The sequence below is a fragment of the Manacus candei genome, unplaced genomic scaffold (assembly GCF_025592945.1).
Source record: "Manacus candei isolate 608988 ecotype Guabito, Panama unplaced genomic scaffold, ASM2559294v1 h1tg000008l, whole genome shotgun sequence".
Taxonomy (NCBI): Eukaryota; Metazoa; Chordata; class Aves; order Passeriformes; family Pipridae; genus Manacus; species Manacus candei.
The window spans coordinates 18935667-18945140 of record NW_026138056.1 but is presented as its reverse complement, the minus strand read 5'-3'; the positions used below and the strand labels follow the sequence as shown (position 1 = coordinate 18945140).

The 9474-nt window shown below is 34.7% G+C and overlaps 1 long non-coding RNA gene across 1 annotated transcript; it reads right to left on the bottom strand.

Annotated features, from left to right (window-relative positions):
* Positions 1–1734: 1734 nt before the first annotated feature.
* Positions 1735–7336, bottom strand: LOC127463266 (uncharacterized). Its single transcript, XR_007900716.1, has 3 exons — positions 7283–7336; positions 4458–4533; positions 1735–1775 (listed from the first exon to the last, which is right to left on the bottom strand). It is a non-coding gene; the product is annotated as an uncharacterized LOC127463266 (long non-coding RNA).
* Between the last annotated feature and the right edge of the window lie 2138 nt (positions 7337–9474).

The window sequence follows — 9474 nt, the reverse complement described above, 5'->3', positions numbered from 1 at the left end:
ATTTTCAAATATGGAAGGCAGCTGCAGAAGGAGGATACTCACTCTTAGTAAGGAAAAACAGATTAGGAAGGCACCATTTACACTTGATAAATCAGAAATGACATCAAAGAGAGCTAGTATTACAAACTATTAATGAAAGACATAATAATGAAACAAATCACATAATAGATCACAATGAAGTGATTCAGTGTAATGAATACTGATACTAAGTAAGTGAACTGTGCACTCTGGGGATGCAATTTCAAGTCCATTCCAGAGAGCATGGTAGCAGAGGGAGAAAGAAAAAGCACTTCTAGAAGAAATTGAATCTGTTCCATTGCTCACACTTACCACATCCACACCTTATACCTTTTGATGACATAGATAGATAAAGGTAGATAAAAATGATATTACCTACCAAGACCAATTATATGCACTTATTTTTTTGTGTCAAAGTAACAACTGAGATCTCCACACACATACAGATTTCAAGCATCCTCATTTCACAGAATAATGTGAGTAAATAAACATTAAACATATTAAAAAGACAGCCAGACAATGTTTCATCAACACAGATTAGAAACTCATTTAATTCTTGTGATTATAGAAAGCACATAGCTGATACAGAACATGATGGCATCTTGAGGGTGAAACATGTATAAATTTCAAATCTTCATAAAGATTTTAGGGTTTGGATGTACAAAAGGTGAAGCCTTTGATTAACGGAGGGATGACCTATGTAGCTTATATACAATATTTGTATTTTGATCACACACATGAAACTTCTGCCGATGTGCAAGTCATGATTTCAGTTCAGACTTGCCTAGATCCTAAACTCTTCCTGAGTCAATTCTGACAATATCAAAGCCTACCAAAACAAACATTAATTTGTGCATCTGTAGCTAAATATATTACTATTTATTGTGCATTTGTAAAAATAATTGTTCGATTTCTTTCTTTTTTTTTTATTTGAAGGGAAGGCATTCACTCATATTGCACTGGAAAGCCAGTTAGATAGCTAAGGACAGGCACTGCAAAAGTCATTGTGCTGAGCAGGGAGATGCCTAAGCCTCCCAGTAAGCTATTGCAGTGTTCCTGACAACAGCCTCTCTTAAGACACTTTGGATCTAAAGATTCACAGCTGAGTTTCTGTCTCAGCTACAAGATTTTACAGTCAATGTCAGAGAGAGGCTTACCAACACAGGGTGAACTCCTGAATAACAAGGTCTTTATTACTCTCTGTTATGGTCCTATAGAAAAGAGCAGCGATACATGGTAAGGCTGAAACATTGTGCAATTTGTTTGGAAAATGATTTAAGAAAATCTAAATTTTAATAAATGTTGAAATTGATAAAGATTCATCAAATTAGTAAATACTGACAGATTTGATACAAGAGCTAAACTTAGCTTACCCACAAATTATTGCTGGAACAAAAATATTTGAGTATGTTACTACATATGTCTACCATTATGATTGCTCAGATCAAGTCCACAAACCATGTTACATATTTAAATTTCTGATATCGAAATTTCAGTTATGCAAAGTTTTCGAGCATTTCTAATAGGATCACACTTCTGTGTTCACATTAGACACATTTAATTTACTGTGATGTTTTTAACTCATTGTTTTGACATTTCTGCACAAAAATTACAATACCTTCAGAATTATAAAATACAATCAAATCAAATTAGCATGAATTTGGAGAAGCAACACACTCAGAAAGAATCAGAAATCAAGCTGCTATGGATAAAGTTGCACTGTGGTGAGGCCATCACTTTCATCTTCAGAAAGCCACCTTAAGGAAAAAACATAAAAACCTGTCATAAACACAACACATGTAAAACTTAATAAACAGACAACTCGTGAGAGCCTGTTTCTGCACCTTTGGTTTTCTAGGAGAGCTTTTACATTGGTTTATACAGAAGCAGAAACCAACCTGAAAAAAAATAGTGATTTTTTTTTTATTTTTGTTTTAGTATCCCAGTATATGTAATTTAAAAGTGTAATTAACTTTATGGGTATTTTTATGAAATATACATTCATTTTATTTCTTGGTCATATGGGTAACCTGTAGTTCACCACAAACAGTGACATAAAATCAGGATAATTCAGAGTAAGGAAACCTGTTCTGTGATAGCAGATTATTGTTCTGGTATTCCATTCCCATGACTGTTTATTTCTCGTGTCTCTTTGTTGGTTCACAAAATACTGAGTTGCATAGTGGGCTCAGTCCTTGCTCTGTAAGAGCCTCTGGAGGTTTTACTGTTGATTATATGGGAAATAAGCCTGAGTCCAAAACTCAGGTAGACTGGTGTTAACTGGAACCATGGATACAGTGGAATTAGTATCCAAAGAGAGTTAAAAAGCTTCTAACACTTTTGGAAGGTTTATAACAGTCTACCTCATGTGATATCTACTAAGGAGGTAGTATGGGAGGGATTCCTAGACATTAGTATAGCATTAAGTATCTCACATCTGAAGTTGCACCTTTCAACATCTGGGAGATATGGCGGAAGCTAAACACTTCCAGGTTGAAACACAACTAATCTTGGCAGCTAAAATTGCATATGGATGTCACAGAGCCTAGGAAAGGTGTGATGTGTAAGGTAGACAACAGGTATTTAGATGGGTTAACAAAGGATTTGGGTTTTTCAGTGATGAATATCTTTTAGAGACATCGTTTGTACCAGATGAGTCTTTTGATGAGAGAATGAACCATTCCCCATTTACATGGTAGGCTTGATGAGGAGCTCCATGTCTCAGCTGGAAGAGGAACATGAACTTACAATTTCCTGTATTTTAGGAGTGCCCCAGAGCCTCTGGGTCACTGAGTACTCTGGGGTTAACCTCCTAATCTTTTCTGCTAAAATACTTCCATTTTGGGTGAGTAGGTATACACCAAAGTAAGCATACATCTCTAACCCACCAAGGCCCCTGTTAAATGTCCTAGTCAGCAGCATGTAGAATCAATCTGTGTCAGTCGCTCCCCCACATCAATGATGTGATTCGAGTTCTATGCCAAATGGGTCTCTTACGTACCTTTGTTGTTTTACTACAATACTTTAAATAAAATTGAAAAAAAATCTCTGGAAAAAAATTGTTTGTTGCAAGCTATCTTTTTCAAGAATCTTCCTCTGACTGGTGTGATCTGAAAACTCTTACAAGCAAAAGAGATGGAGTGGCATCAACTGAAATTCCGTTATGGATTGTGTTTCACAAAGGAGTGATATTCTGGTTTAAGGATTTTTGTTCCTGTCCACTAACTTAAATTTAGGTATTTGGAAGACTAGATAGTATCTGAGGATGTGTTTGGAGAAAGTTAAGTGAAGTTTAATGTTGTTGAAAGACGTTTAACGTTGTTAGGGTCATTAACAGCCTCACATTCTCGTGACTTAGACTGTAGAGTACAACTGACTATCCAAAAACCAAAAAAGGTACTTTTTTGGGTTCAGGGTTGGGATTTGGCTTCCGTCAACTGTTAAGTTTAGAGACATATTTAGGGAAAGGATAAACTAAATATTCTTGGTTGCCACTTCTGTTTTCAGACCACCAGGTAACATTCCTCTCTCTAGATACAGGGAACTTGTAAATTTTCACACTTATGTGTTCTCCAGGTGCATTAAAAAGCTGATTTCCTCTTAGGCAGACATGAACATGTTTGCTTCAGATGCTTATTCTGAAATTCTTCAAGCTGTGAACTGTACACTATAGTGAGCAGTCACTCCAAATATACCCTTCAATTTAATTTCCAACTTTTGAAACTGTACTGTTTCAGTTTGATGCAGACTAAAGTGCATCTGCTTTTTGCACACTAGAAGTCCTTTACACCAGTACCCCAGAATCCAAATAAATTTAGAAATTTAGATCATCATCCTCCTACATCACATCATATAAAGCTTTCTTTTGGTTTTATCTTATTTGCTGCATGTATTTTGGACCCATAGTAAGCAAACATAGAAACAGAATGATTCTAATGTTTTAATGTTGCCTTTTTTATCAATAAGATACACTCTTTTTTCTCCAGTTTTTTATCTATACTGCCATATCCTAACATCCTCCTTTCTGTTTCCCTCCCATGCCTGTTTGCTTATCCATGATATGTTTGTCAGAGCCACATATGCATTAATGCTTGTATAATGGTTCACCAGACACCTTCTACCTTTGAAAATACATACAAATACCTTCTCTTGGCAAAGGCACTAAATTGTATCTCTCCCTTCTGCAGTCATTCAGTTTTAATTTCTTGGAAAAATATAGTGTTTTCTTCTAACAATTCTTCTGACAAATTAGTTTGAAATTGGCCAAATGCTTCAAAAGTCTTTGGCGATGGACTGATAGCAACACAGCATGGTATAAAAACATTCTTACTGTTTTAGAAAACCAGAAGAGAACCAACTGAGAGACTAAAAAGACTACTACTAATTCTTGTGGAGAAGAAAACGGTTTGTACAGAGTGATGATGAACTGATCTGCTGACCTGTTACAGTAGAAGCAATACACTGAATTTCTAGATGCATCTGTGATTTCCACTTTTTCCAGAAACCAGCCACTTGCTGTAGAAGGAAAGAAAAAAGGAGAAAATTTAATAAAACCAAAACACAATTAGAGTATAAGAAGGGTTTCTAATTTCATTTCCAAACCCCATGTGGTTCAATACTTCCAAGTGTATTCAACTACAGTGATAAAACTGAAATGTAGATAATTCATATTACTACCAACTTCTCTCAGTTTTATAGGGAAGGTCTATGATGTTTTTGACAGAAAATGTAATGGAAAATTTTTGTTGCAACTTATTTTTCCATATTGAACAGAACAGGCAACAAGACAAATGAAACAGAGTGCATGGTAATATTGAATACGTTCTTTAAAACCCATTTTGCCCTTTTTCTTACTCGGAAATGTACTCCACATGAACCCCTGGTGGGCATTCTACTACTCCCTTCTAATTAATATATTGATATGTATATAAACCAAGTGGTGAATCTGAATGCTCCTTATAATTCTATCTTTCCAGTACCGTGATTCAGAACAGCATCTCCATTTAGGCCAACACTCACATCTGTTTCATCTTTAAGAATGTATTAAATATTATACTATAATCTCCTATTTTGCTGTGTGAAAAATATCTTCATTCTTGTGATATAGAATTTTATTTCATGGAATATTAAAATATTAAGATTTTAAAACCAAAACTTTTATATATATATATGTGTACAATGTTTTTGCTGATATCTTTAGTTGTGTTTGCCAAGGCAAATATTAATGACAATATTTTAAAACTAATTAGGACTATACTGCTATTAACTGACTACCTTTTAGCATTCTTTGCATGTCCTATAGATAAAGAACTATATTCTATCAAATTATTTTGGTTTTCAAATATTTGGACAAAGTTCTAAATAGGCTAAAACCAGTAAAAATATTTTATTTGTAAGTAGACTAAAAATGTAATGTGAAAATATTTGTAAATTGTTTCAATTTGAACAAAATGTAAATGCATTGCAACTTTTCTCATTTTTCATTGGCATTTTCAAAAAAAATAGTTGGTATAACTAGGCCCTGAATGTGTCTAGGTTTTCCATCTTCAATTCACAAGATTCATTTATTGATATTGTGAAGTACTTTTGGAACTCCTTTAATGAAATCTTGTGAATGGTTTAATATATCATAGACTCTACTTGGAATATATGACCTTTCATGAAATCTCTAATTCATAGTCAGGATTATCAGCAATAAAAATTTACGGTCTCGCAAATTTACACAGCATTTTACAAGAGAATATAAAGGCATGTTTGTGCTCTTGAAAAGATCAAAATCTAATGCTTCCTCCTTTATTGACAAAACTCCAACAGACACCTCTGAAATATCCAGGTATGGAGAAATCCAGAGGCATCTAGGAAACAGATGAAACATTTCAAAGAGCTGTTACATTTGAGGAAGCTTGTGAAGGTAACAGCTGATGTGACAAGAGACACTTGGAGATAATTTCAGAGAAAAATTTAGAGGAAGGTAGTCATGTCTGTAAGATGAATTGACACACACCAGCTGTGCTAGGAAGGCAGTATTAGCAGCTATGTGATGTTGATCAGGGCACAGAGAGAAAAGATAATAATTTTGTTGATACTTCGGGATCCAGGAAATGAAAATTCAACCCATTATTTCCCCTACAGACCTCTGTGCAACTCTCAGAGTGCCAGAAGTCTGCCGGTGTAGAGTTCCATTTCCACGCTGGGAATCAGACCTAAACTGAATTGTGTACATGCACAGCAGGATGAAAGTCAGCAAAAGGATCTTATTTATTACAGGTATTTCAACAAGTTTGGTGATTTTTCTGTTTGAATTTTCAACAACATGACATATACAATGTGACTGGTACTTTGGAAAAAAACACCAAACCTGTTCAACTTTTTCCAAATAAGAACTGCTATTTGCAGAATTTTGCTTGGTTCATCCTAGAAATGATAAACCCTTGCCACTATATAGTGCATCATGAGCTTAAATTAATCAGATTTTATTAAACCTAAAACTCTATTTCTTTGAGATGGGTTAAGCAAACTTCACCTGACTAGAGTATCTCAATATAATCAGACCTTTTTGACTCAAGTTATACATTGCTTGCAAATTTAGTTTATGTATTTGTATGTCTCTATATATCTGTATACATCTGATATCTGTATATTCCTAGGGTTTTTTAGCACAATTAAATTTAAGCTCAAAAGATTATATGCTGTAGTCTCCCACTTAATTTTTATGTAAAATTCAGGTTTTAGAGGTTACCTGTAACACACTGTACATAGAAACATTTTCCATCGTCATGTGTGGTTATGTACTATAGCCACATCCTCACCTAACATCAGGGCAAGACCTGGTGCACACTAATGTTCTCCTCACGCTTTCACAAGAAGAAAAGCCCTATGTGTGTGAGAGGGAGCTACAGCATGCTTTGACCAGAGTCCAAAACTTGCTCATATCATGGAAAGTTTAGCCTGCAGTTTGAAAATTCAATCCTATCTTATGTAAGACATCTAATAAGGGTTTTGGCTGAGCAATGTTTGAAGGATAAAACCATCTGAGGTTTAGGTTAACTTGATCTCTATTAGAAAAAAAAAATCAAATTAAAGTCAAGGGAAATGTGATAGACAGAGGGGGTGAAAGCAGGCGCAGTGAATCTGACCTCATTTGTACACAGATTTGTATTAGCTAGCTGTAGCATAGTATGACTTCAAACACCTTTCCAAATGTCAGGCAGATCTTTAGGCAGAAGATTTTTACAAGGCTACTGAACACAGGCAGCATACTCACCGAATCCTTTCCCATCGTGACCAATTTCAATTGAATACAGGCTGCCTAATCTTTTTGTCTTAATCTTGAATGTATCGACCTTTAATATTAAAATACAGTTATTAAAAATATTATACCTATACCAATGTTTGGAAACTTACAAATTTATTTAGGTCAGTTCCGAGATTAATTCAAATATAATAATACCAATTCAAAATAGATGAGTCACAGATGATTTATTTTCCATACTGAAGATGGTGGTATAGATCCTGTCCTACTAGGTCTCAGCTTAAACAGAAAAGATTCACTTTTCAATTTATAGTAGGACAATCTCCACCTCTTTCCTGACTTTTGTCTACCAGAAAAACATTTTTTGGTCTCATGAATACTCAACTGATATGGTCTTCTAAAATGTTATTTAGTGTATAATATATAAATAAACATTCAAGAACATTAGAGAGAAAGGCTTTTGCTACATGTACCATTATGTCTCTCAAATAGCATCTGCTTTAAAATATTACCTTGTTTCATATTGCAGATTTTTTTAAAATGAGATTCTTTTTTCATAAGGCATTTGACACCACTGGCTACCCATTGGCTTAGCTGGATTGCTAACAGGATTTCTATGTATCTACTCTTCTTTTTCAAAAAGTAGTGACACCTCCTGCGTAGTAGCAGGCAAAAGGAAATACTGCTCAAGATACTTTTTTAGTTGCTCCTTGTGCCTGTAGCTAACCAGATTTATTAACCTCCTCAGTATGGAAGACAATTCATGGGTAAAGATCTTCTAGAAGATGGTCACAGATATCCTGGCTGAAGAAACTTGGACCAACTGCAGGTAAAAACATGTTTAGTAATACTGGAGAAAATGAGGTACATCTCTTAAGGAAGATATTTTCACTTGAGTTCTAATTATTCAGTCATTACCTTTCAATAAATCCACAGGAGAAAGATATGGAAAATATATATATATTTCTTGTTACTTAAGGGTAACCATCATTGTACTCTGTTGTACAGGTGGTGACTAAATGGAGCAATTGCTTTGTCGGACTAATATGCTTATTAAAATAGGAGAACAGTCAGCTAAGGTACTAGGACATAATGCAGAGAGTCTGCATTATTATGCAAATATCTGTATCTGAATTATTGGGTCTCTCAATAACAGCCTAAAGCAAGATGGATATCAGAAATAGGTTGATGTGTATGGTTCCACTTTATCTGGTTATAGGCTTATACATTCAGTGAGGCTCACAGCATCAGTTTCCATGGCAGAGTAAAATGATGGGATGTAAGAGACTGATGTATCCTCATGCACAATATTCGAAGTTTGGGCAACAGCATGGGATATTGCACATATATGCACATGTACAGGCAATGCATGTTGTGCATTTCAGAACAAGGAAATTAATAACTGGGCAGATAAGTGGGTGTAATATGAAGATGTATTTGGGACTAAGAGACAGAAGAGCAACAGAGACAGCAGAAGTAAAATGTCCCTTGGTTACTCTGGTGAAAAGTTGAAACAGAGATAGCTGAGAAAAAATCTCATCTAATGACGTGGAAAATAGAATAAATACCTAAAGTTCTCTAAAGAACTTGCAGAGATTTAAAATTTGCTTTTCCAGTACAGAAACAGACACAACTTGTAAAATCTGTGTACTCACCTTTCCTCTTTCAAAGGGGTTTTGATGCTCTAGTGACTGAGAGAGTTGAAATACCTCAGATTTGTCCTCATTCCCAAATAAAATAATATGCACATTGGCATCAGTCCCTGCTCCCCTTTTGTCACCTGTGTACACTTTAATAGTATACTCTGTCAAATTTCTTGCTTGACTTTCTTCTTTATTTAAGTTGTTATCGATGTCATTTTTTTGTTTATCTCCTCTAATAACAAAAGATCTTGCGATATCTCTCTGTATTTCAGGCTTATTTGCACTCACAGAAAATTCTCTGAAAAACAAAACCACATATGATTTTGTGGTAAGTAAATCATATGTTAAATCAAAAAAATCCTATGAACTTATGTGGAACAGTTAAAGATGGATTTATTTTTCAAATGTCTATTTACAGAACCGCTCTGATAGTTACTTTGATTCAGTGTCTGCTCAGTGTTTTCAGCTATTACATTTTAAGAAAACATTACTAGCTTTACATAATATACTTACCCGTTCATTTCAAATACATAGATAGGATGCTCCTTTGCAGCTTCTTTC